The sequence below is a fragment of the Dermacentor variabilis genome, unplaced genomic scaffold, assembly GCF_050947875.1.
Source record: "Dermacentor variabilis isolate Ectoservices unplaced genomic scaffold, ASM5094787v1 scaffold_12, whole genome shotgun sequence".
NCBI lineage: Eukaryota > Metazoa > Arthropoda > Arachnida > Ixodida > Ixodidae > Dermacentor > Dermacentor variabilis.
This window is the reverse complement of record NW_027460280.1, coordinates 13,369,821-13,397,544: the sequence shown is the minus strand read 5'-3', so window position 1 is coordinate 13,397,544 and position 27,724 is coordinate 13,369,821. Positions and strand designations below refer to the sequence as shown.

The 27,724-nt window shown below is 49.0% G+C and overlaps 1 protein-coding gene across 1 annotated transcript in view; it reads left to right on the top strand.

The window, feature by feature from the left end:
- LOC142566289 (protein Skeletor, isoforms B/C-like) overlaps positions 1-27,724 on the top strand; it is a 201,724-nt gene that overhangs the window by 132,676 nt on the left and 41,324 nt on the right. The gene's annotated exons all lie outside the window — the stretch shown is intronic.

Genomic DNA, 27,724 nt, shown 5'->3' with positions numbered 1-27,724 from the left:
GACGCGGACTTGATCACATTAAATGCAGTGCACTGTATACGGTGTCATTATTCGACGGATGGTACCCATTCTCGCGCAATGAAGATGGGAACAAATTGTCTCACGTACCGACTGTCACCTTTCCCGAACTGCAACATTCCTTCCCCTCCGTAGTTGCTTAGCTTGTATTGGGTTCGGCTACTAATCACGAGGTCTCGGGATCGAATCCGAGCCACGGCAGCAGTATTTCGATGGGTGTGAAATGCGAAAACACTCGTGTACTTAGGGTTAAGCGCACGTTAAGGAACCCCAAGTGGTCTAAATTAGTGCCGAATCCCCCACTACGGCGTGCCTCATAATGAGTTCGTGGTTTCGGCACGTAAAACCCCATAATGTGTTTTGTAACATTCGTTAAGGATGTCCTTGGCAGTCGCACAACTCTCGAATACTGTCAGGAGTTGTGCGCGAGGTCTCGGAGTATATGGGTAGCCTTTATGGCGTTCGATATCTGCTAGTTTACATTGCGGCTATATTACAAAGGCGGAACAGCAACATGGCAGAATATATGGTGAACATACAAATCCCGCATGTATTACTGCACAATAATTTTAAATAGAGGTCTTCCTTCACGCACGTAGACAACCGTCATTGGAGACCACTTTGGAAACTAACTGCAAGCACTGTATACGTCATACCCAAGGGTGTACCTGGCCTGGTGGCCAGTAAATGTGACGTAATATTCCGAGCAGCTTCGGCCATAGCATGCTAACGGACAACGACACAGGGAGAGTTTGCTCAATTCTTGTGTCGTGACTTTTGCGTCAAAGTGCAAAACCAACATATCCATGTATGTGTATTAATACTTAAGCACCTCTCGATGGGCAGCTGCGGCGGTAGCCCGTGAGTGCGAATAGCAAAGTCGCTAGCGATATAGTCGGGGGCACCTGAACGAAATCGATAGGTCAAAAGCAAAAGCCGCCCACGACGGCGTCTCTCGTAGACGCTGTGCAGTGATCGGACGTTAACAATGTGTGCCGAATGAAGAAAGGCTGCCGCGGAGTGCTCCTGACGGTTAGCCTAGCTTGTTTACTCCGTAGCGTCAAAAAGACAAACAGCAAAAGGAAAAAAAAGAAAAAAAAGAAGAATGGTATCAAGACCCGGAATCAATCATCGCTCGTCGCGACTAAACGCTTAGGATGATAAGTCATTTGCAGGCGACGAGCGGCTACGCTTTATCAAGAACACTGATAACGCCAGCGGGAGAAGCATTGTGGCGAAGTTCAAGGCGCAGGGATAGCTTTTAATCATTTTATTTTACTTTTGTTGACGTCATGACGCGTCACCGCGGGAAGTTTGAAAAAGGTTAAGGTCAGTACGCCATGTGGTGGCACTCACGCGAACTAAACCCTCGTGTCCAGAAAAGCTGGATACGCTGGAGCTCTGTGGCAGGGGCCCGGCCGAGTAGCATAGCCGCTGCTGACTCAGGAACAGGACAGAGCTCGGTTAGCGTCAGTTGCTCAGAAATATGGACGAACAAGGTTGCACCGTTTTCACGGGATCCAGACAACCAAGATGAGTCAAACCATGCGTCTTGCCAGGAAACCGTGGTTATGGAGTTGGCAAGTCCTCCACAGAAGCACAGTCGGTACTATTGGGAGTTTGACACGGATTCTGGGTAGAGCGATCATACTGCTCCATGGAAGCTGCATTCAGTAGGTAGTTTGTCATCTTTGGTAGCTTCTTTTCACGCTCTTCTCTTTCTAACTTCGCCTTTCGTTTAGACGCACCACTTTGATGCTTCCAACCGAGCATTTTCGCATGAATGGATGCTGATTGTTCACCGGGCACTTCGTCAGTCCGACGCGACCGCAGGTGTCCAACGGTGGCCGTCCCGATGACTGGCGCACGCTGCCTGGATAGTTCGTGGCTGGCGGAGAGTGGTGCGTTCCCCGGGAGCTCCTCAGCGGGCGGGCTTATGCAAGCTTAACCGGCGGCTCGGGGCTGAATCGCAGCCCGCAATCAACTTCCATTTATAGATGCATGCCGCGTCTGTCTGTTACCAGCGCCAAAGCAGGCGTTCACTTACGCATATCTTGTACACATTCCCTCCTTCTCCGTACAAACTCACTCCTTCTCCCGTTTCGGTCTCGTCTTCCTGTTGGCTAGGAGCAATCGTCTGTTCAGGGAGGCTCTCGATTTTTCTTTCGCCCCGTCGACGCCGAGCGCGAGAACGAAGGGGAGAGGGCGACTCCTAGCGCTGGCGAAGTTACGCGCCATCCGTCGCCTCTGAGTCATCTTTTTCTACTTCTTTCTGGAAACTTCGGCGGCCAGTCTGACCTACTTTTTCAGTCGAGTGCGCGTGAGGGTGCGCAGCCACTAAGCAGCAATGGGCCCTGGAGACAGGCCTTTGCGTCCAGCTATCCAACTTCCAGCTATCCAACTTCCCCCTAGCCCAAACAGTGAACATTCCATGCCCCACGGCACGCGGACAAAAGCACGTGTGACGTCTTCTTTCCTTTCCTGCCTGGACTCCGCCATCAGACTCCTCATCCTCCCCCGCCCAAATTACCACCACGGTCAATAAAAGTCGAATGGGCGGCACTGTTGGGTACTGCAGCACATCCTTTCTATGAGAAGGACAGCGGCGGAACTTTTTGAGAGGTGGAGAGTGGCGTGGTTGTGACGAGAGGCAAGGGAGATTTAGGTCCTCATCCAACATTATATGCTTTAGGTGTTTCCCCCTTGCCCCTCCTCTCCCGACAGCACTGGACAGACGGAATGACAGGAAGCCGCGAAAAATCTTTCAAGCAAGCGCACCTCGCTTCGTAAGAAAGAGGGCCCCGCCGGGGCGGCGGGGGATTCCTGTTTTTGCAGCTCGCCAAGGTCTCCCCAAATGATCAGGCTAAACGCATGCTGTTACATTAGGTGGGGGCCCCGTCTGCTCGTTCTGGTTTTCTCGCTTCATGCATGTCGCTCGAAGTTCCGTTGCCCATGTTTCCATATATTAAGCAGGTTAGAATAAATGGGCCCCCTTCTCCTACTGTTCGAGGTGAGGAGCTGGGCTACAGCCCCCTTAGCCCCCCCCCCTCTTAAAGGGAAGCTGAAGGGTTTTCCAGAAAACATGAGTGAAGAGCTGTACGTAATGGTTTTCAACCCTCCGAATTCGAATATCGCATCTAAATTGAGTGAAGGAAAGTGCAAGCAGACTTTATTTCGACGAAAAGTGCAGCAACAGACTCGGGGCAGCTCACCTGCCTCGTTTGCGCCTGTGATTGGTCAAGCGCCTCGTGACGTCAACAATGGCGTTCGTCCGGACCGACCGCTGCTGCTACACATGAAGCACCGTGCAAGATGGTTTGGCGCTGTTTTGCTGAGACGGTTATGGTAAATTTCGAGAGCTTGCGTTTCTCTGAGGAGTTCGGCGTTGCTCCCTACATGTACGAGCCGATTGCGAAGAGCCGGCCTCTCGAAGAAGCAAAAGATGCTGGTAGCAAGCAGTAGTTGCGACGGGAAAGAAAGCGAAATGTTAGCATCTCCTCGTGTTAGAAATGTTCTTTGGTGAGTATGTTTTTTGCAGAACTGCATTCAGCGATCGAATAAGTTCGTTTCCGGGCAAACAACTGTAGTGTTATGTTCCTACATGCCCCCTCGTGGAACGTAAGCGGGGATGCGATCGTCGGCATTTGTACACTACCCCAAAGCGGTCGGCAATCTACACAGATGGTTTACATGCGGGAAAAGTTTTCCGGCTCTTGCAGCACGTGTAGTGACCTTCATCAGCGCGCCATCCGCACGCTACTCGTAACCGCAGCCGTAAAGGCGGCGACTTCTGTTGGCTACTCGAGACGGCCGGCTTCTCTCTGTGCGCGAGAGAAGGGGGAGCGCAGTGTACTGGCGTCCGCTGGCTTTGCATGCAAATTTTACACATGCCAAACACATGCAAATTTTACACTTGCACTGGGTTATGGTAGCTGCATGTATGCTGTTTCTCAACACACGTACGAATAGAAAATTAACGGCGGTTTGCAACGAAATCTGCGTCAAGGCTGGGAGATAAACATGCACCTTCTGTTCAGCGTGCTAACTCGAAGGAGCTAGCAGTAAATCAAAATCCAGGTTTGAACGAGTTCGTGTATATATAATGTCTTCCAAGACCAGTTACCATCCGTCCGCCCGCACCCGTCCCGTCTTTATGGGTTGGTTGCCCCGCTAAGTATGGACAGCTGGGCTAGTTGGTTGTGATTAGCATTATGAAACATTGATGGGCTAGTTGGTTATGAAACATCGTGGGCTAGTTGGTTGTGATTAGCATTACGAAACATCGTGGGCTAGTTGGTTGTGATTAGCATTATGAAACATCGAACAGCGCCCACCCCTTCCCCCTGTGTACATAAAGCCCTGTTTTCCACGAATAAAATTCAGTTGAAGTCACGCGTTCGTGTTGTCTTTCTCTTCTCGTCCGTGTTCAATTGTGCGCTGGAACGATGTTTCGTTGCCCCGACCTTATCGCGCTGCTTTTAGAAAGTCTGCTAGCAGCAAGTCGTACTCTCACTCATTCACGTATTATTGATAAACTCTGGTCCTAATCATCGTCACGAAAGTGGTTAGAGCACATCACTGTTGTTCTCGAGCGCTTGAAATTCTTTCGATTCACAGCAGCCTCCCACTTAGCTGAAAGCTTCTTGTCTTGTGGGAAGTAATGGAACATCGGAACATTGTCGAGGCCGTTGGTGTTCGTGCAACCGTAGGCTGCACGGAACGCCGGCATCATCGGCCCACGACTTCAATTGATGCTGTGCACGTCAACTACCACTCTACAAACATACAAACAAAGGAATGCAGGGTCGAGCGAAGCAGATTATGACGGCACACACGCAGGAACAAGCACGGTCAGGCATAGAGTAACATAGTAAACGTTAAGAGTGGACACTCCCATGGACGTCCGCACGCCAAGTTTCATCCTAGACGCCAGCGCTCGTTTCTCCCCTGGCGGAACGATTTCACCTCCAACGGGTGTAGGTTTCCGCCGCCGCTTCCCTTCACGATCGCGCGCGCGTTCAGTTCGCGCTGCGCGTGAAACGTCTCTTGTTTGCGACGGCGCCTCTTCGCATGACCGGCAATGATGATTGTGTTGTTAACTGTCATGACAGCAATGTAAACACGAAAGGGTTGATGCCACCAGTGAAATTCTGCCGATTCCAAAGAAAATGGTACGAAAAAATCAGACGACAGACATGGATTACTGCGGTGCGCCGAACGAAGTAAACAACTGCCAAACGAAGCGAGCTCGTTCATTGATCACTCCTGAGTGTATGACGGTTTCTATATCTGACCCACATGAATTTAATAATTACTCGGTATATAATCCCTTTATTCATATAAAAGCTTTCAATTGTTCGACCAGTGCTTGTCCTGTCTTCTTTCTCGTGTTTCGTTTGTGTGTGCGCTGCCAAAGAATGGAAACCACTTCTGTTGCATGCGCTAGCAGTGGCCGAAGTTCACGCGTGCCGAGAAACTGAATATGGGCACGATGCATTGTGCATGACCGGAGTTCATTCCTGCATCACCACTGCACCGATCAATCGAGTTACTGGACGGTACACGCTCGCGTCTTGGTCGCGCCGGCATTGCTGAAGCAGAAATGATTACTAATACTTTCAACTTCCGTCTCTTGAGCACTGTTAAAAATGGTCCAACTATTTACATTGCTGCCTCTATTCTATAATGTAGGCGATGTACAGTTAAAGTTGTGTGCGCATGTCGTACTTGTGCTAATATGCAGCGATATATATTGTTTATTTCCGCACAGTGTCAATGGAAGTCCGTTGTCGCCATCAGAGACAACACGGATTTGTAGCAAACATTTTGTGAGAAACTGCAAAAATGACTTTAGCCCGTATGTGCCGTATGTATGCGCCGCATCATATGTGCCGACGATTTTTCCGGCGGCACATACGATGTCGTTTCCAATTACCTGCTCGGCCTCACTTACATGACTAAGGAGACGCTGCCCTTTCGCCGCATTGCAGCCATAAAAATAATCGTCAAGCGAACCGATGTTCTTAAATGCAAATAGAAGCGTGTACAGTCTGTTTCACACTTAGGGGAAAACTCGGAACGTATTCCATCGCGATGCGGCAAGCAATGGAATCGTGCGGCGGCAGCAGCTCGAGCAGGCGCAGACGCTCGAGGGGCTGTTAAGAACGGCCAGCTGCAGTGCAAGTTTTGCCGTCCAGTTGCGACAGTGGCCGCAACTTTCCTGGAGTGCCACCGCCAACCTCTAGCCACGGCGTGACTAAGTAGACTTTGTGTCGGGAACAGTACTCGCGTCCTCCACTCTCCGTCGCTTCAGCTAGAATGCGTTTGACGAAGCAGGCCTTGTGCTGAAACCGCCACCCTTACACTCTAGCCTCGTCGCCGTTGTGACTGAACGAGTTCGGCGGGCCAACTATTGTTACCGAACTCCCCAACGCGGACCTGATCTGCTATGAGTGGGGGAGTTGCCGCGGGAACGTCGTCGGACACCCCTTCCCACGCGCCGACCAAGACGCAAGACAAAGGCTACCCGGGCGCAATGCCCGGGTCGGCTCCGAGTTCTACGAAGCCCCTCTGACGTCGGCTCCGGACCGTGCACCTGTGTTAGTGTGTGCGTGTAAACCGTCCCGCGGAGAGGCGGCGTGTTTACGATGACTGGACGAACGTTTCCGCCACCTTGGAATCGGGGGAGGACCGAGCGTTTATAAACGGCTGTTGTGCGGATGCTCGAGACACTTTCTTAAGCAGTTGTGTTAGACTGATGTACTTTCTCAAGCAGTCATGTTAGGCTGATATAAATACTGTAAATAAACACATATTCCTCGTTCGCGATGGGAAGCAGTCCTTCCCTTCATCAACGTCCTCAGCGTGGATAAGTTGGACAACGGCATGGGCCAGCTACCTTCTAATTCATGCCCGACTCCAAGCTTGACAACGGATCACGAGCGATGGGATTGAACCCCCAATCATAACAGGGCGGAGTCGTGATCTGCGTCGTCTGCTACGGCGGCGCGCGCTGGCCGCATTGTCGGGAAGCGTGTTACTGTCAGGGGCAGTGCATCGATTTCATCGCTACTGTGGGAACTGAGCTGATATTCTTTACTAAACTTTGTGCGACGCCAAACTCTGAGCCTTCATTGGTTTTAATGGAGTTCGACAAACTTCTTTTGACAGCATGCTTCGTTTGTTCTTTCGAAAGGCCAGGGTACTGAGCGCGTGCACGTATCTTTCTTCACTGTATGTGATACCGTAATAAGCAGGGACAAGACGCACCAAGATGTGCGCGCAACGTGCTCAGTCTTTATTTGACTTGAAATGAAAACAAAGCACTCAACAATGATAACTAAGGGGGTCGAACACGATGAAACAACCGGATACGATTAAAGGAATGTTTTAAGTTAAGACAATGAGCTGGAAGTGATTTTTCTCGACAATCCATCACTACACCAGACAGACCCTGCCCGCCGGCCACGTCACGCTCCGAACTTCAGTTAGTATCTCGTCATGTCCCCAGCGGCAGCCATGAAAGCGCTGATCCTGGATGGCAGTGAAGTGTAAAGTGACTTGATCAGGGATGTGTTCATTCAAAGCACGTCTCAGTCGCTGACGATGGTGGATCGAAGCTCGGGCGACTCATAGAGGGGATCGTGCGCCAGCGATACTTTCAACAAGCCCAGACATTTTAAATGACGTTGGCGCCCGGGCATTGAGGCGGCCACTCCAAGAGAGTGACGGCATAGAGAAAGAAACTTCAACAAGTGGGGACACTGCCATAGAGCCCAGCGGTCGAATTGACTGTAGCATATCAAGCGAATGGTATTCACTCCTTCCGGTTTCGGTTTTGGGCGCGCGCGTTTTGAACACCATGCAGTTGGTACACGCCGCGCCGGCTCCGCTGCTCTGCGCGGCATTCATTTCTTTTTTTTCGCTTCTGCTGAATCCCGCGTGGCCTTGGCGCGGAATCGTTTCATTATTTAGCAGAAATGATTGCGAACGACCTTTACAAGACTGCGCAGAATCTGTCAGGTGCAATTTCATAAAGAAAACGAAAGACGTCTTCTGAAATGATGAAATGTTTATTTTGCTCTATATAAATGGTTGTTCCGGTCATCTGCATTCATGCAAAGTTGTGGCACCAGGTAAGCAGCAGTCGTTGCCGTACGAAGCTCCACCGGATGCCATCAGCTGAAAGAAAGTAAATTACAAGCATGTATCATTTTGGTATAACATTTTGACCTAATATCATTTTGACCTAACAGGAGTATAGCGTGTAGAGGCGAAGCGTGCGTAAGTGGTGAATAAGCGGTATTGCAGATAAATTGACTTTTACGTACGTTTCGCAGCAAAGACTCCTCCCAAACAATGCCATAAAATGTGAAGAAAACATCCGATTTTCAAGCACCGCTCCCTTCCCGGGCATTGTTTCCTGCACTTTAAGAGCACAAATACACGTGTGACTGCGCGTTTACAAAACAACTTGGCCTCAGTCGAAGCGATGGTACGCCAAGTACACAGAGGTGGCTGCAACACAGGCTCAGCCAGACCATGTTACACGCTCGCAGAATGCCTTCTAGCCGCACTCAAGACAGATTCGTGGGTGCAAAGCCTGTTTTCAGTCGCTTAGGATTTCTTGAGCTTCTCCGTGTCATCTTTTACGCGTCCTGCCGGCGCATGCAACACTCCCGTGTTATCACCCTCGGCAATCGCTCGTCGCGTTTTGGAGACGCGTGAGCACCGAAATAAGGTATATGTTGTTGCAGGGCTATACAATGCGTCACAAACTTGTCCTACTAAAATTCAGTACACGCAAAACTAACTCACTATGGCCGGCTTGCTTTTTTTGTTAACAGCTTCACAACCCCAGGCGCGGCGAGCATGCCTCAAGATATCGCAAAAGGTTACCAAATGAATTACAATACTTTTTCGGGTCAGAGAATGCGTGACGAACTTCTACCACTAAGATTCAGTACACGCAAAACTAACTGTGGCACACAGCCGAGCTGCTTTTCGCTAACTGCGCCACTACGCCGAGCGCGGCCACTGTGCTTGAAAAGTACCCCAAAAAGTAGCGAAATTAGCTACAATAATGTTTGGGGTCAGAGAACGAGCCAAAACTTGTCCCGTGTCAGTACACTGGACAAGTAAGTGTCACGTGTCAGTACACGTGAAACTGCGTCACACGGCCAAGGTGCTTTTCGTCACAAAGCCAGGTGCGGCGAGCGTGCCCAAGAACTACCGAAACAAGTTTTAATTATGCTTGGGCTCATAGAAAGCGATGCAAACATCTCCCAGTACGAATAATTAACTCAAATTAACTAGGGTTGGACGCCGGAGCTGTTTTTCGATAACTGCGTCCCTATATAGGTTCAGTTTTGTGCAGTAAGCCTAAATGTGCTTGCAGTGCGTCGCAGACTGTCAAACAAAATTCCTCACCTTGTTGTAGTCCAGTAGTGCAGCTGTGCCGTGCCGAAATGCAGACGGAACACAAAAGAACGCCGCGGAGCCCAAAGAATGGGCTACATCCAAAAAAGACAGGTCGCCGAGCACGCGAGCTTCACATGCGCAGCCGGCCTCGCTCACTCCTGCGGCTTGTCTGGCGCATGGCGTATGCACGCGCGTCTGGCGTGCCGCTAGCTTGTTGCTAGGCAACGCAACAAAAGTAAGTCGCAAAGTAGTAGTTCATTTACACGCAAAACTTATTCACTTTTAGTGGGAAAGAATAAAAATATATAAAACGTTGTCTGTAAGTTTATTTCACATTCTTTTTTTTTTCTCATGCTCGCGTCAACTAACGGATGGAGTTGAAACTAGGCGTGACGTGTTTCCTGTTGCCCGTTTTTGAAGAGTGTCCCCTCTCGTTGAATTTCTTTCTCTATGGTGACGGCGCGCTCTTCCAGCAGTTCTTGCACAACACCAGCAGAGTGGATCGGCAGCCTATCGTGTTAGAATATATAGTCGTCTTCCAGGAACGGGCCGTCAAGAATGTATGGAATCAGTACGTCATATGTGATTGCCCTGCACCTTTCAGCGATGAACTTACCTTCAAGGCGTGTCAGTGGGCGTCGCAGAACGATTAGTAAAGAATACCAGCTCATTTCACGCAGTAACGGTGATCGGCACACTGCAACTACCACCAGAACGCTTCCCGACAATGCGTCCAGCGCGCGCCGCCGTAGCAGACGTCGCCTTTCAAAACCCCGCCCCTCGAGCACTTGCGCCTGCGCGAGCTGCTGCCGCCGACTAACTCAAGCGCTCGCCGCATCGCGATGCAATGCGCTCCGAGTTTTCCCCTAAGTGTGAAAGAGACTGTACATCGTCCTTCGAATAAAACGTCCACGCACACACACGTAGGCACACACCGCGCGCGGTACGAAACGTGCCCAAACACGCGCAGTGCGAGAGGCAAGCAAGAGGTCTCCTCGATTTGGCTGCACTTTTTGCACTAGTTCAGAAAAGTGCCGTGCCAGTGCAGCGCCAGTTCTTGAAGTGTGAGTGTAGCGCGACACTAGCGCTTTCGGTGCAGCGGTCAAATCGAGGACAAAAGTGCAGAAACGTACAGGCCTTCGTCTGCTGCGACTGGCAGTGTTGCCAGGTTTGGCTATATATAGCCAAGTTGGGCTACAGAAAAATATGTTTGGCGTCGACTTGGGCGACTTGGCTACGTGGCTATATTTGGGCTACTGAAAATCTGTAACCTGGCTTTGTTTGGGCTGTAAGTGGTGCCTTAATCCTCTCTCCAGAAGTGACTCTCATCGAGTAGAAACAAATCTCGAAGGCTATGTTTTAACTGGCAGAGCCGGCAGCGTGGCTCTGCGTGTGTGCGCGAAATTCCGCCCCCCCCCTCAGTGCATCGTTCTCTGGGCCGATGGCTTTTATCCTTGACGCACTAACATTTACGCCAGCAACGTGGTCTCATCTTCGTCTAATCCCGACACCCGATCACCGGGCATCGGGATGAGCCTAGGAGTGGAGGGTGTTTCACAGCACACTGTACTAACGTGGAAGGTGCAGCGGTGGCGTAGAGGTAGAACACGCGCCTCGCGTGCAAGAGGTCCGTGGTTCGAATCCCGGTGCCGCGCAATTTTCCACCGGATTAAAAAAAATCCGCGTGTTGATAAAATTGCATAAACAGGCCTTGAGTGTGGCCTGATCCCGGTGACCAGAACCGGTAAAGCACTCCCTCACCAGAGCAGGATTGGCCACCCTGGTGCAGTACTTGGCCACATCCTCCTATATGAACACAACAATCAAACCCCGGCCCTCAGTCCCCAGCAGCTGCGAAGCAACTGACCACGTTGGCGGTCAGACTTGCGACGCAGCAGAGGGTCCCAAGAATCCCTGGTTCCGGACAGGCCGTCAACGGAATCTGAACCTGGCAACGTTCACCGGTAGAACGTTGTCCAGTGAGGCGAGTCTAGGAGTGCTATTCGAGGAATTATAGGGCAGTAAACGGGATATAATAGGGCTCAGTAAAGTTAGGAGGCCAAAAGAAGCATACACAGTGCTAAAAAGCGGGAACGTCCTGCGCTACCGGGGCTTAGTAGAGAGACGAGAACTGGTAGTTGGATTCCCGATTAATAAGAATATAGCTGGTAACATACAGGAACTCTATGGCATTAACAAGAGGGTGGCAGGTCTTGTGAAACTTAATAACAGGTACCAAATGAAGGTTGTACAGGTCTACGCCCCTACATCCAGTCATGAAGACCAGGAAGTCGAAAGCTTCTATGAAGACGTGGAATCCGCGATGGGCAGAGTGAAAACAAAATACGCTATACTGATGGGCTACTTCAATGCCGAGGTAGGCAAGAAGCAGGCTGTATACAAGGCAGTGGGGGAATATGGCATAGGCACTAGGAATAGCATGGGAGAATTACTAGTAGGGTTTGCGGAGCAGCATAATATGCGGATAATGAATACCTTCTTCCGCAAGCGGGATAGCCGAAAGTGGACATGGAGGAGCCCGAACGGCGAGACTGCAAATGAAATAGACCTCATACTCTGCGCTAAGCCTGGCATCATACAAGGTGTGGACGTGCTCAGCAAGGTGCGCTGCAGTGACCATAGGATGGTAAGAACTCGAATTCGCATAGACTTGAGGAGGGTACGGAAGAAACTGGTACATAAGAAGCCGATCAATGAGTTAGCTGTAAGATGGAAAAAGAGGAATTCCCAGATCAAGCTACAGAACCGGTATTCGGCTTTAACTCACGAAGAGGACCTTAGTGTTGAAGCAATGAACGACAATCTTGTGGGCATCATTAAGGAATGTGCAGTAGAAGTCGGTGGTAACTCCGTTAGACAGGATACCAGTAAGCTATCGCAGGAGACGAAAGATCTGATCAAGAAACGCCAATGTATGAACGCCTCTAACCCTACAGCTAGAATAGAACTGGCAGAACTTTCGAAGTTAATCAACAAGCGTAAGACAGCTGACATAAGCAAGTATAATAAGGATAGAATTGAACATGCTCTCAGGAACCGAGGAAGCCTATAAGCAGTGAAGAAGAAAATAGGAATTGGCAAGAAATAGATGTATGCGTTAAGAGACAAAGCCGGCAATATCATTACTAATATGGATGAGATAGTTCAAGTGGCTGAGGAGTTGTATCGAGATTTATACAGTACCAGTGGCACCCACGACGATAATGGAAGAGAGAATAGTCTACAGGAATTCGAAATCCCTCAGGTAACGCCGGAAGAAGTAATGAAAGCCTTGGGGGCTATGCAAAGTGAGAAGACAGCTGGGGAGGATCAGGTAACAGCAGCTTTGTTGAAGGATGGTGGGCAGATTGTTCTAAACTGGCCATCCTGTATACGCAATGCTTCATGACCTCGAGCGTACCGGAATCTTGGAAGAACGCTAACATCATCCTAATCCATGAGAAAGGGGACGCCAAAGACTTGAAAAATTATAGACCAATCAGCTTACTGTCAGTTGCCTAGAAATTATTTACTAGGATAATCGCAAATAGAATCAGGAACACCTTGGACTTCTGTCAAGTAAAGGACCAGGCAGGATTCCGTAAAGGCTACTCAACAATAGACCATATTGACACCATCAATCTGGTGATAGAGAAATGTGCGGAATATAACCAACCCTTATATATAGCTTTCATTGATTACGAGAAAGCGTTTGATTGTGTCGAAACCTCAGCAGTCATGGAGGCATTACGCAATCATGGTGTAGACGAGCCGTATGTAAAAATACTGAAAGATATCTATAGCGGCTCCACAGCCACCGTAGTCCTCCATAGAGAAAGCAACCAAATCCCAATAAAGAAAGACGTCAGGCAGGGAGATACGATCTCTCCAACGCTATCCACAGCGTGTTTACAGGAGGTATTCAGGGACCTGGATTGGAAAGAATTGGGGATAAAAGTTAATGGAGAATACCTTAGTAACTTGCGATTCGCTGATGATAGTGCCTTACTTAATAACTTAGGGGACCAATTGCAATGCATGATCACTGACCTGGAGAGGCAAAGCGTATGAGTGGGTCTAAAAATTAATCTGCAGAAAACTAAAGTAATGTTTAACAGTCTCGGAAGAGAAGAGCAATTTACAATAGGTAGCGAGGCACTGGAAGTGGTAAGGGAATACATCTACTTCGGGCAGGTAGTTGCGGCGGATCCGGATCATGAGACGGAAATAATCAGAAGAATAAGAATGGGCTGGGGTGCGTTTGGCAGGCATTCTCAGATCATGAACAGCAGGTTGGCATTATCCGTGACGAGAAAAGTGTATAATAGCTGTGTCTTAGTGGTACTCACCTACGGGGCAGAAACCTGCAGGCTTACGAAAGGGTTCTATTTAAATTGAGGACGACGCAACGAGCTATGAAAAAAGAGTGATGGGTGTAACGTTAAGGGATAAGAAAAGAGCAGATTGGGTGAGGGAACAAACGCGAGTTAATGACATCTTAGTTCAAATCAAGAAAAAGAAATGGGGGGGGGGGCATGGGCAGGACATGTAATGAGGAGGGAAGATAACCGATGGTCATTAAGGGTTACGGAGTGGATTCCAAGTGAAGGGAAGCGTAGCAGGGGGCGACCGAAAGTTAGGTGGGCGGATGAGATTAAGAAGTTTGCAGGGACGACGTGGCCACAATTAGTACATAACCGGGGTTGTTGGAGAAGTATGGGAGATGCCTTTGCCCGGCAGTGGGCGTAACCAGGCAGTCAGTTTGAGATTAGGGACTTGACCTCGCTGTTATTTTGTGGCCCAGTTTAGGCGACTATAGCAAAGCGCAGGACGAGCCCACACCTGCTGTATCGGCCAAAGACCTGAAATGAGGCACGCATATGGGTTCCACGAAGAGGGGACGCGGGCAACACTCACGCGTGAAGAAAAGCGAATTAGTAGCTGCACCGTAGAAAAGGCACTAGAACTGCACTCCCGCTCGGAACAAAAGGGTAGAAGGCCCGAGTTGAGGGCGGAGCTTCGGGCTTGGACTCGAACAGACGCTTCGGCGTTTGAATAAAACGTCACTTCGTCGGACAACGGCTCTTCCTTCGCGCTGCCACCGTGCACTCGAATCATCGAGGGGCGCCGACTTCGGACCTTCAACACCTTCCCTCCTTGACTACCGTTGAAGCTACGAGAGGACAAAGGGAAAGGAAATTAACTGGCGCAGTCGACCCTAGGATCGGACAGCCCGCAGCGAGGAAGGTGCTTAAGTCCAGTTAAGCTGACTGGACGCTCGCTGCAACTTGGACCTGCTGGTACGCTGTGAGAAGCAGTACTGGCATCCCGTACGAGCCTGCCAGGCGACATTTGCTCTACAGGAGTTGAGCGGGACGAGAGCTGCTGCGCGTCAAGGAACGAGGGCAGACCCGAAGGACTTCGTTGAGCGACAAAGGAGGTGCTGTGTTCTGCATCAGGAGCAAGGCAGCAGGGAACGTCGACGCGACTGAGCAAGGCAACGCCAGGGGTGATCCGGTGGAGCCCTGGGAGCACCGAATGACTACGTCACGACGAGCCTGGGAGCCAAGACTGACGCAGCTGACAGCAGCACCGGGCGACGCATCACGACAAGGTGAGGCTCATTTTGTGCTCTCTCGAGGTCCCTTTCACTGAATGCAGTTGCGTTCAAGCACACTCTGGGAGATGGCGGATTCAGATGGAAACGCAATGGAAGGTGATAGTGTGAATGAATCGCATCGCACCCGCGAATTGATGCTTGAGATAGAGGCTTTAAAGCTCAAGCTAGGGCTGGAAAAGATGAGGTCGTCGCGTGCCTCGTCAGAGGAACCGGAGAACAGGAATCAGCACACCGGAATGGCACGATACGCGAAAGAGTTGAAAGCAGTCCTTGCCCCCATGCCCACTAATGAGCCAATGATTCCCGCCTGGTTCAAGAACGTGGACGCTCTTCTTGCGGCATTAAGTGTACCTGAGGAAATACAGGGCACTATTCTATTACCATTCTTAAATGACAAGATGCGAACATTCGTTGCCAATCAATCGGAGGCTGGTGTAATGCGTTACTCAGACCTAAAATCTAGAGTGTTGAAGGAACTGCGGATGACTCCAAGTGAGTACAACAGAATGTTTCTCGAAGTCAAGAGGGAAGCAAACGATTCTTGGAGCCAAGTTTCGGCACGCCTGGAGACAATGTTCACGTACTACCTCAGAAGTAGAGAGGTGCTGTCGTTTGAGAGTCTGCAGGAATTGCTTATACCTGACAGACTAAAGCAGTTAATGCCAAGTGATCTCCGCTCACTGGTCACCCAGCAGGAAGTAAAGGGCTGGTTGAAAGCCAAAGACATAGCAGAGTTAGCCGCAAATTTCGAAGAAAGCCTGCACATCAGCAGGCAAGGCAGTTATCGCGATACTGCACCAGGAAATGATAATTATATGCCGCAAGCTAAACAATCCGCTGGGTCGAGCTTCAGCCCTAATTCTGTGGTGCGTTTTGGATGTGGACAACGGGGTCACTTCAAAAGAGATTGTGATGCTTCACATGGCACTACTGCCAAGAAAGCTGAAGTTTCGCGCGTAGCTCCCCAGGATGAGAGGTCAGTTAAGATCCCTGCCACATCACCGCGACACGCCGCCTTTCGGAACAATCCACTGATGGGTGACCCGAGAATCGATATTTTAGTGGGAGACAAACGCTGCGTCGCGCGCATTGATTCAGGTGCAGATATCACGGTGATCAGAGCGAATGCGGTATCGGCTGAGATTTCGGGTCAGAGCAGCGGCCGAATAAAGTTAACGGGTGCTTTTGGACAGGGTGTCACCGCGCACCTAATGTATGTGCCTCTCGGTCTTCCGTTCTCGTCGGGGAGCGCTACTCAGCGTGTGCCATTGCTTTGTGCAGTAACAGATCAGTTAACTACCAGCGCGCCAGTTTTACTCACTCCGGAAGATTACGAATGCCTTCGTCACTGCCGGCAAGAGCTACTGAGTGATCAGCAGGAATGTGATTGGGGTATAGACTTTAAAGCAAAGGAATTCGAACCGGAACAGTATTCCCCGATGAGAGAGCAAGAACAGGTAGCCGAATGCTCTAACCGTAGCGCTAACGCCGTGCAGCGCGCAATTGAGGAACCATCGGGCGATGAGCCACAGGCGACTGACACTGAGAGTGGCGCAAGCACCTCATTAGGAGATGGAGAGAGTGAAGAGGGCGCACAGGCATTGGGGTCGCGAGCTACTAAAACCACATCAATTGAGGAGCAGCCGCGATCGGATAGTCGGGATGCTGTAGGGGTGGATAATATAGGCGACAGCGAGCAACTTCGGCCAATCACAGAAAACTCTTTTGCGAAAGAGCAGGAAAAAGATGAGTCACTGGCCGACGCTTGGCGCCAGGCGAAAGAGGGGTCGCACGGCATGGTCGATGGTCCATTACTTTATCACAGGGAGAAATTAGATGGCAAACAGTGCCTCCAATTGGTAGTCCCAAAGTCGCGCCGAGCCGAGGTGTTAGAGTTAGAGCACGACAGTCCTTGCGGCGGTCACTTCTCAGAAAAAAAGACAAAACAGCGCATTAAAGGCGCCTTCTTTTGGCTATCATTGGCATCTGATGTGAAGCGCCACTGTCAGAGTTGTCATGGGTGTCAGCTTCATGCGCGTAAGCTAAAAACTGATCGGGTGCCCATAACGCCCCTGAACAGACCGCAGACACCTTTTGAGGTAATTTACCTTGACTGCATAGGCCCCCTAGAGCCAGCTTCGTCACGCGGTCATAAATATGCCTTAAGTGTAGTGGATCTTTGTACTCGATGGGCTGAAGCGATTCCGCTGCGAGCTTTAACAGCCAAGGCAACGTATCAAGCTTTAATAGACGTATTTAGTCGATGCGGAACGCCAGAACTAATATGTAGCGACCAAGGGACAAATTTCACCGCTAAATTAACCACGGAGCTGATGGATAGATTAGGTGCAAAGATGAGGCTCGCTACGCCTGACCACCCGCAAAGTAACGCTATCGTTGAACGCTGGAACGGTGCTTTCAAAGGTATGCTGCGTCACATAATAGGAACGCACGGAAGAGATTGGGACCGCTACGTACCTTGCTTGCTGTGGGCGTATCGTGAAGTGGCGCATGACATCACTGGGAAGTCACCATTCAAACTAATGTATGGTCGCGCACCACATGGGCCCCTCAGCATTCTTCGTAAATCGTGGACTGGTGAGTGGACCCCTCCGATTGGGCTAAGCAAACCAGCATCGGCGTATCTAAAGGAGCTCCGAGAACAGATGAGCAAGGCTTCAAAAGTTGTAAATGAGCGTAGCAGCGAAATGCAGAAAACTTTATGCACAGAGGTATAACCTGCGCTCCACCCGGAAAGAGTTTTCGGCCGGGGATCAGGTCCTCGGCATGCAAAGTGAGGGCGTCAGCAAACTGCAACCGAAGTGGCAAGGACCTGTAGTCGCGAAAGAAAGGACGCGGACCGACAGTTACGTTGTAGTCAATACTGCGGGTGCTGAGAGACTGGTCCATGCTAATAAACTCCGACAGTATTACGCGCGAGCTAGTAACGTGGGTGTGGTATTCGAGGCCGACGCAGAGTTTGGTAACATCGAGATGACACCGCACGCTACCAAGCCGTGTGGCCAAATTCATGTAGCTGCACAGACAAATGACCTAAGTCCTAGTCTGCGGCAGGAACTCAGCGTGATTCTGGATGAGTATAGAGGGGTGATGTCGGACCGGCCTGGTCGAAGTAAGTTTGGTGAGCATAAAATTATATTATCACCCGGTACTAAGCAGACACGTCCACATATGTATAGGGTACCAATGGCCTTGAGGGCGGAACTGGAAAGGCAAATGCACGAGTTGCTGGCCTGGGACTTTATCTACCCAGTACAGAGCGCGTTTGCCCATCCTGTGGTGCGTGCGGCCAAACAGAACGGATCCATCTGAATATGTGTAGATTACAGGAACTTAAATGCCGTCACAGAACCTGACCAATTTCCCATGGGAAATGTGACCGAGATCTTGTATTCTATAGCTAAAGCAAAGTACATATCAGTTCTAGATATGACCCGCGGGTATTGGCAAATACAGCTTGATCAAGAATCGCAAAGGCTGACAGCGTTCGCAACACCCAGCGGCTTGTACTCATGGAAGGTTATGCCTTACGGACTACGCAATTCTGCGGCAACATTCCAGCGAGTAGTCAACGAGTTATTCAGCAGTCATCGTCAGTATGCTTGTGCATACATTGACGACATAGCCATATCTTCTGAGACATGGGAAGACCACATGCACCACTTGCGAGCAGTATTACGAGCGATTCAGGATGCAGGCCTGACGGTAAACCCGGTAAAATGCAAATTTGCCCAGCCGCAGGTTAAGTATCTCGGACACGTAGTGGGATCAGGTGTACATGCTCCAGACCCTGAGAAAGTACGCGCTATCCAGCAGCTGAGGCCGCCCAAGACAAAACGTGAACTGAGGAGTGTTCTCGGGCTTCTCAACTACTATCGAGACTATGTGCCTAACTATTCAAGACTTGTCTTGCCACTGACAGGACTGACAAATAAAAGGGCTCCAAACACAATGCCGTTGAACTCGGAGGCGCAAGTTGCGTTCGACTCAGTTAAAAACGCCCTCGCGTCTATTCCTGGGTTGACAGCACCAGACCCCGGCAAAGATTTTTGTTTGGCCACGGATGCATCGGAAATGGCAGTTGGCGCTTGCCTCTCCCAAAAAGTAGGTGAAACCGAGCGACCAATTGCCTTTCTTAGTAAGAAGTTGAGCCCGTCGCAACAAAAGTGGTCCACAATTGAGCGGGAGGCGTTTGCAATTGTGTGGGCGCTACAGTCTTTGGGTACATGGTTATTCGGCACAAAGATTAAAATAATGACTGACCATGATCCGCTGACTTTCCTGACTTGCGCGGCTCCCTCCAGTGCTAGGCTGACGCTTTGGACATTGGCGACCCAAAAGTACGACATAGAAATTGTTCACATCAAGGGTGCACTGAACAAGGCTGCTCATGCACTTTCGCGTCTCGGATGTACATTCGGGATGTGTTATATATTTGTTGAATCAATAGGCTGTTATGTTTGACTCAGGCGCGTATATTAGCTGATCTTTAGCCATGAATTAGTGTGTATATCAAATCACCGTGCAGGATTTGTTTTCCATGTTCGAAGACAAGTGTTAAGTGTAGTTTTAAGGTAACTCAAAGCTGAATATTTTTGCTTATAATGTCGAAATGTCTTTGGTGGCGTGTCAAATAACCACTCATTTGCTGGTGCGACCGATTGAGCTGAGGGTATAGCTTACACCGATCCCGTCGCTCCCGTTGAGGGTGCTCTGGGGGACCTCGGGGTGCACAGAGTGGGTCTCATGTGTTGGGACAATCACGGTGCGGACTGGTGACCGCGAGAGACACTATACAACAGGACGATTGGGACTCCGTACTGTTCATGTGCCTTGTGTTAGAGGAGTCAAACCTACGCGAACTTATTGATGTTGATTGCAGCGCGGAGTGTGTCATAATTGTTTTTGCGTTGGTAGAATGGCGAGATTTTTGTTTACTGATGCGAGTGTGAGGTCTACTGTATTGGAAGCATTGTCATGTGCTCCTCTTCGCCATTACTACACGAGGTTATCCTTTTGTTTATGAAACGGAGATAGGTTTTGTGTGCGGAAGGGTTGATTTAATTTTTGTGCAAGTTTTTTTATATGTTTTTATCATGTTACGTGGACATCGAGTGTCCAGTAACACTCTTGAGGGGGGAGGAGTCAGTTTGAGATTAGGGACTTGACCTCGCTATTATTTTGTGGCCCAGTTTAGGCGACTATAGCAAAGCGTAGGACGAGCCCACACCTGCTGTATCGGCCAATAACCGGAAATGAGGCACGCATATGGGTTTCGCGAAGAGGGGACGCGGGCAACACTCACGCGTGAAGAGAAAGCGAATTAGTAGCTGCACCGTAGAAAAGGCACTAGAACTGCACCCCCGCTCGGAACAAAAGGGTAGAAGGCCCGAGCTGAGGGCGGAGCTTCGGGCTTGGACTCGAACAGACGCTTCGGCGTTTGAATAAAACGTCACTTCGTCGGACAACGGCTCTTCCTTCGCGCTGCCACCGTGCACTCGAATCATCGAGGGGCGCCGACTTCGGACCTTCAACACCTTCCCTCCTTGACTACCGTTGAAGCTACGAGAGGACAAAGGGAAAGGAAATTAACTAGGCTGATGATGTTGATGATGATGATGATGATGTACTAACATGGCTATGCTCAGAAACGGAGAACAATGGAGTCGGGCGATCGCGGCACCAGCATTAAAGAACTGAAACACGGGTACATGACACGCTCTAGTGTGTCCATGTTGAAGGCGTCTGGTTGAAGTATGGCGCTGGGCCCAGCTTTGGACCTACTCCACGTTTCTGACGGTAAGCTTTATTGCCATTTTCCTTTCCGTGCGAGGTGTACTTTAACGCGATAGTGTTAGGGGCCCCGTGTCACAGAAAATCTGGCGTCGGTGGCGTTGTATGTGTGAGAAAAATAATGCCGAACCACGTCGGCCCGTCGGCTGGCGCTTATGCGTTACTGAACTCATTGAATTTCTCAAAGTAAAACGTGCCACAAAATTCGTACTGTACGACTTACACTCAACCTGCAGACATGGTAGCGTCGAATTGTAATTTGAATATACTAGAAAACATGTTTATTATGCGGAACCTCGAAGACAAACCCGTTTACGAGCTGCCGTTCGACGTCTTATTAGGAGGATGGTGGTTTGGGCTAGTCGGTGTTTTTCGTGAGACTTTGTGGTGCAGTGCTAAGCGGCACAAGTGACACAGAAAAAAGCGAAGAAAAGCGGTTACAGCCAAGTAGGAGCGGCATGACCCACAAGGTCCCTTGCAACACAATCCAAATGGCACTCGCCTCCGTGGCAGCGCCGGCGCCTGCCGTAAGTTTGGGATGAAAAAAAAATAGAAGTTCTTCTTCGTGCATATCGGTCGCCTCTAGGGTTTGTAGGTAAATATTATGGTTACATAAGCTGCAGTTGCCTGGAGGCGTGGGAAGCAGTCAGGGATCTTTGAATGATATCGCGTTCCACTCTAGAAAGTGAAGATTAAACAGACTGAGAAGCAATTTTTATGGTTCCTATATTTTAATGCAATGGAATTAAGATTACCGGTGAGAGTGTCTAATCAAGAAGTGGTAACGCGGAACATGCCATGGAGCATTTCTTATGAGAATTTTTAATCTGCAGTGAGGATGTAGTCCTTCACTGAAAGCTTGCTGAAAGCGGTGGTAGGTGAGCGTGGTAGTGATTATACGCCGGCATTAGTGGGAGACAAGTGCGGCCGCAAATGCGACAAAATATTCTCTCTAGCAATTCCACGTTCCTGCGATTCGTGTTTTCCGAAGTGTTAAGCATTTCTGCGGTAATATAGCTACGTCTTTTTATTTTTTTCTGTCCACCTGCTTTGGTAATTAACTCTTTCCCTACCATGGCGAAAATAGGCGTATTTTGTAGGTAACGCCAGAATTTTTTGCTGGAGGAAATGCTGCTATAAATATTTTACGTAATACATCAACAAAAAGCGGAATGAATGCACTTTTCAAGCATAAAGGTTTTATTAACGAGATGTATGTCATAAAAAAGACAAATTGCCAGAATCAAGATTGCGGGATAAAATTGAACAAAGTTTGTAAAGACACGCATGTGTCTACTGAGACAAATATGTATCAAAAATTATGAGATATACAAGATATGTTACCGTCTAGTGGGCACTATCTTCGAAAAAATCGAAACTTTTCATTGAACAGGTATCCCAGTACAAAATTCAACTACAAGCAGGGCGTGGCGCGCTGCGCCGCGCATGATCCAGGCTGTTTTGTATCGTGGCTATCAGGGTCCAACGGATAGGCAGCATCCTGAGACTCGCTGCTGCTCGAACCATCGATAAAATCAGCCGCAGACCCACGGAAATCGCGAAATCTCATCTTTCGAAGCACTCGCACCGCTCCCGGAGGCAGCCATTTTTGCTTTCTGCTTTGACGATCGCGGAACTTCGGAGAGCATTCAAGTATTACCGCCTGGCGTGAAAAAAATGTAACTGCTTAGAAAACAGAAATGTGGTTCTCTTTCGCGTCCAATGGCGCAGTGTGTCCGTGAGCGGCGCGGAAGGTCTCGAAAGCGGCCTTTCAAGCTATCGTTAGCGGGATAACTATGTCCGTGGGTGCGGTATACAGAAAGATTTAAAAGTCAAAGCGAAACCAATCGGATTGAAAATGAAACAACGATTTTACACGTGACACGATGTTCAGCGTGTTGGCGTAGCCATGCATGCGCTTTTGACTTCCGAAGCAAAGAATAAAGCTCAAGTGTCTAACAATATAGCAACTGCAATTTTAAGCAATAATTATGTCGTACTTAATAACAGCCGACATACAGTAATCTCATAGACTTCATCCGAAGTACCAATATTTCATTGCCAGGCCTCGCCACTTACTGGCCTTTGAGATTTTCTTCGCCAATTTAAAATTATAATCTTACTTCAATTGCGAACAGCGTGTCTGGTTCAATCACTAGAAATCATGATCATTTCATTTCCATCAACGTCTTACAACACATTCTGGCCAGTTGTCAGTCGTTTTAAGCGTCCTCCAAGTTTTTTTTCATGCTAACATTCGATATTCATTTCGACAGGTTCTTCCTCAGCAGCTATTCGTTGGAACTTGACTTTCCGGGGCCAACAAAGAGGTGTTCTGTGTATAAGCATGATGTCGCTGTTCTGGATGTCAAGGGTTGACCATCACAGCTTCACGGACTTTTTCTTACGACGGGTTGCGCAAAAAGGCATTAGCGCAGTCGAATGTGACAATCTATATACAAATTAAAATGGCTATATTGGCTACAAATTGGTTTTGCTCTTTTTTGTACTTGGCTACATTTGGGCTACACTTTCTCTAGCTTTGGGCTACGCCGCCTTGTCCGACCTGGCAACACTGGCGACTGGGCGGCTGTGGCTTTTCTTGTGTTGGTGTGTGCCGCGAGCGTGTGCGTTCAAACGTGTGCGCAATTATTACTAGTTGTAAGAACACGGATACGCTGTGCATTTGTTCGAAATGGCGTCTTTGTTGGCAACGGCTATGGAACACGTTGACTCTGACAGTGACGAGGAATTCGACGCAGCTCTTTCCGTTGCGTTGTGCAAAGTGGCACGGGTCGACCGTCACCGAATCAACGGGTACTTTGAGAAGGTGACAACTGAATACTTGGACTTTGAATTCAAAATGCTGTTTAGGCTGTCGCGTGAGACTTTTGACAGTTTGTGCACGTGGTTCAGGTTGTCGCCATTCTACCCGAAAAGTGTCTCCGGCCGTCCACAGATCACAGCAGAAAAGACTTGCCTCATAACTTTGAGCTACCTTGGTGCACAAACAAGACGCCCGGGTGTTGAGAGAAAGCACCTTCTTTGAAGAGGCTGCAGCCAAGTGCGGTGACTTTTATATACTTGGAGATTCAGCATACCCCTTGCTGCCTTGGCTTATGACGCCGTACAAAGACAACGGCTCCAGCTTTCCAACATGGAAAAAAAAAATTCAACAAGTTTCACAGTCAGCAAAGGGTGGCCATTGAGAACTGCTTTGGCGTTTTGAAGCAACGCTTCAGAAGGCTGTACCTTGTTGATGCCAAGACAATTATGCAGTGTTGTCTCATTGTTATGGGAGCATGTGTACTTCACAACATGTGCATTTCTGAAAGAGATTTCATTGCAGAACTTCCATACCTGCCCCCTCACGACGATGTTGGCAATGATAATGAGCCAAGCGAATGCGACACATCCACATCGCAATGTGAAAGCCGAAGGCGACACATTGCCCAACATCAATGTTGAAGTGCACATGGGAATAACGTGAAAACAAACTGCCGGTGTAGGCGTACTTGTTTATTGCCCTCGGCAGCGCGTACAAGACGTTCAAGAAGTTTCATTTTTTCGTCGTGCTGCTTCTGTTTCGCAGCGATGGCTTCCTGCAAAACACTGATCAGGCTGCCAATCCACGAGCCCCTGTGGCGGCCACCACCACGAGCTCTCCTAGGTTCAACTTCACTTCTGCGGGGTGCTTGTAGCTCCTCGGCTGGTGCCTCCTCAGCTGGGTCGTCAGCAGGCCCATTTTCCGGCAGGATGTTTTCGCCATTCTTGTTACTTCCATGAATAAAGTTTCATTAATGTCAACAAGTGTCTAATTGTTTTGTACATGTTCTGGGTACGTTCAACTCACACCAATGCTGTAAGCAGAAGCAGTGGGTAAAGTGCAAGTATTCTTACAGCTGAATACATCTTCATTGCAAAGAGGATTCAATTGCACATGGAGAAACAGACGAGGTCACATTAGTGACCTCATCCTATGATAATAAATGGTCCGTGCATGCCGTACTAATGGAAGTAGTGTTTTACCACAAAAACATGGATGCACACAGCAAGTTTAGGGTCTGCTAACAATTCTGTACAAATAATAAATTGTCCTTACATGCCATACTAATGGGAGCAGTGTCTTAAGTAAAAAATATGCACGCACACAATATGCAAGTTTAAAGCTGGCTAAGAGTTATGTGCGAATGCACATAAAGTGGAATTAAAATATGCTGTCAGCAAAATTTGCATGCATGATCAGGTGACGTTTTAAAATTGTTTTGAGGATAAGATAAAGATGATGCAAAATGCAAACTTACGCAACAATCCTCCCCGGGGCGAGCAATGCGACAGGGGTGATGTGGTGCTCCCGCTCCAACACTTCGGAAAGCTCTCTGTTAAGAAACCGCATTCGAAAAAATTATGCTGGGTCGGGACATCAGTAAAACAATGATGTGAAAACGTCTGCTGCCCATACCCTTCGTACTCGCAGGCTGTACGGGAATGGCGGGATGAACTATTCATTATTTTTGTTTTCTTATACGCTCGTTCCATTGATTTCCTTTTGTTCTCCACTTGCAGAGGCGTCATATGACATCGGAACTCCTGATTAATCTCATGGGCCAGTTTCTCCCACATGGCCTTTTTGGTCCTGTGGAAAAAATTCATGTATTAGTACCTGGAAATTAGTTCGAACTTCGGCATTATTCAGAAAGCATGGCCAAGCGCGGTTTCCACACCTTTCTGAATCATATGGTACAACGTTTCGAACGACGGACCGATGTGGTTTCGGGTAAACTTAATGTCGTGGTAGCGGTAAGCTCGTAAAAACAATACAAACGACTGTGACCTGTGGGAAAATCCCGGCCTCTAGTGCACTTGGCAGCAGCTGAACCCGAAAAGCGCCCTTAACAAGATGCTGCGTACGCATCCTGAAGCAAACTGGCGTCCGTGCTGCGTTACTAATAACAAGCGCCGCTGCAGCTGCGTTATGTGATGTTTTATCGTGCATACACATCAATTACCGAAGCGTGCACAAAATTAGTAGCGCTTCTCTAGTTGCCATTTTACATGTTGGTAGCAACGGAGGCGACTTACCTGAAGCCGCCCTTCTTGTCAATTACCTCCTTGAATTCCTTATATTTTGTGATAAGGAACTTTGATTTGTTGGTGCTCCGCACCTCGCGTTCACTGTCTGCGGACAGTGGCGGCGGCGTGGCTGTCGGCGGCGGTGTGGCCATAGATGGTGTGGCTATCGAAGGCATGGCCTGACTGGCGACATCAAAGCCAGCCGCTGCCGCAAGCGGAGGTGAGACTGGCGCTGCCTCATGTCCAATGGTGATGTGAAGGCCGTCTAAGCAAAAAGAAAAGTTGTAGCGAATCATCACAAACGTTGCGATCGCCAACGTGTTGAAATAACAGCACTCACAGTCTGTCTCGCACAGAAATGCTCCGTCGTACTGCACGTGACAGCCATTCTCTGTCACGGGAAACGCTGCCGTTTCTATGCCGTCTACCAATACCCGCATGGCCACGGAGCCGTACGCGTCGTCTGCCATCAAGCGCCTTGCACTACGAGCACGAGAAAAGAACTCACGGAGAGTCTAGTGCCGAAGTGTACATGAACTCGTGCAGCACGACGTCAAATCGAGTGCCGAAGTGCAGGTGGCGCCAGCTGCACTGGCAAATCGAGTGCTAGAGTGCAGCACCCCCTGAACTAGTGCAGAAAGTGTAGCCAAATCGAGGAGCCCTAAGGCCATGGAGCAAGGCGGCGCGAACGAGAGATGGGAGAGGTGTATCACAGAACACCTATACAAACTTAGAGAAGGGAAACTGTACCTTCCACAGTGCAACGGAAATAAGAGTAGCGGTGGCGTTGTGAACTAAAGTATGCGACCGAGGGTGGCGCTGGCAAAATCAAAACTAATATTATCATTATCATGTAGTGAGCAATATGGCCGCTGCGGTAGCGGCTGGTGGGGTTCGTTGCGCTGCGCATTCGCTGGTTCTGGGCGTTTTGCTACCGCTTTCGCAGCGGTGTTCGTGTGTACGATACTCTAAAATTACTACTGATCCCTTTATTATATCGCCAGGTGATCCAGAGGCCTCAACTGGCAAAAAAAAAACACGTCAGACAAGTAAACTTACATTGTTTATTGTCAATCGTGAATGAAGCAGTACATGCCCACAATTTTCGTATAGGTCAGGTGGAGCTAATGCTGCCAGTCACTGACTTTACAACATACAGAAACACAGATAGCAATCTTTTTAACGGAATTGAAAGCTGAAATCGAGCGAAGTTTTCTCATCGTGTTTGGCGTGCCGCTAAAGCAACGACAACGATATTGTGCTCGGCTACACTCGTACTTGTGTTGCGCACAGTGCTGTTAATAATAATATTTAGGGTTTTACGTGCGAAAACGACTTTCTGATTATGAGGCACGCCGTAGTGGAGGACTCCGGAAATTTTGACCACCTGGGGTTCTTTAACGTGCACCTAAATCTAAGCACACGGGTGTTTTCGCATTTCGCCCCCATCACAGTGCTGTTTGACGTGTTTCATATTATACGTATGTTGTCTGCATGCGACGATTTCAGCTAGATTAAAAAAAGAAACATAAGAAGTCCTCTGCAAATATGTACTGTCAGTAAGCTAAGCTCAAGCTGCCATATCACATTGTTTTCATAACACATTGGCGATAGGCACGAAGTGCAGAGGGGGAAAAAATATGACGCTAAATTTTAGATCACATATTGTGTGTTCTGGATAATTCTGCTGCACATTTAGTGTTCAGGCGCAACAGTAAAGGCTTTGACACAAGTGGAGTACTCTTAGGAAGGCGAGGAACGTTACGGAGACGACAGCCC